The sequence below is a fragment of the Monoraphidium neglectum genome (genome assembly GCF_000611645.1).
Source record: "Monoraphidium neglectum strain SAG 48.87 unplaced genomic scaffold scaffold04643, whole genome shotgun sequence".
Lineage (NCBI taxonomy): Eukaryota > Viridiplantae > Chlorophyta > Chlorophyceae > Sphaeropleales > Selenastraceae > Monoraphidium > Monoraphidium neglectum.
In genome coordinates, this window is record NW_014008986.1 from 1 (window position 1) to 547 (window position 547).

Genomic DNA, 547 nt, shown 5'->3' on the forward strand with positions numbered 1-547 from the left:
GGCGGCCCTTTGTCGAAAGCCACACGCTGCCCGCCGAGCCATCCGGCAGCGCCGCGACAATCTCCTCCACTGCGGAGAGCGGCAGTAGCGACGTGCGGCACCCATCCACAGGTGGCTGGGGCGGCGCAGCGCGCGCCGCCGCCGCCCCCGCGGTCGTAGCGGCCCCGACCGCTGAGCCCCCCCCCGCCGTCGATGCTGCCGCCGTCGTTGCGCGCCCCGCCGTCCCAACTGCCGCTGGTCGCGGGGCCGCAACCCGTGCCGGGCTGGCTGCTGCCGCCGCTGTGCGCGCGAGGTTGGCGCCGCCCTCCGCACGATGCCCACTGACACCTCCCCGGGACTCGACGGCCTCCTCTACGAGTTCTACACCACCTTCCGGTCGGATGTGGCCGGCCCGCTTGTGGCCGCCGTCAACGAGGCCTTCCTCTCGCCCTCGGCGACACCCTGCTTGGACGGCGAGTTCACCTTGGGTGTGATCACCCTCATCTTCAAGGGCACCCCTAGGAAGCCCATGCCGCCCGACCTGGTCGACAGCTACAGGCCCATCATG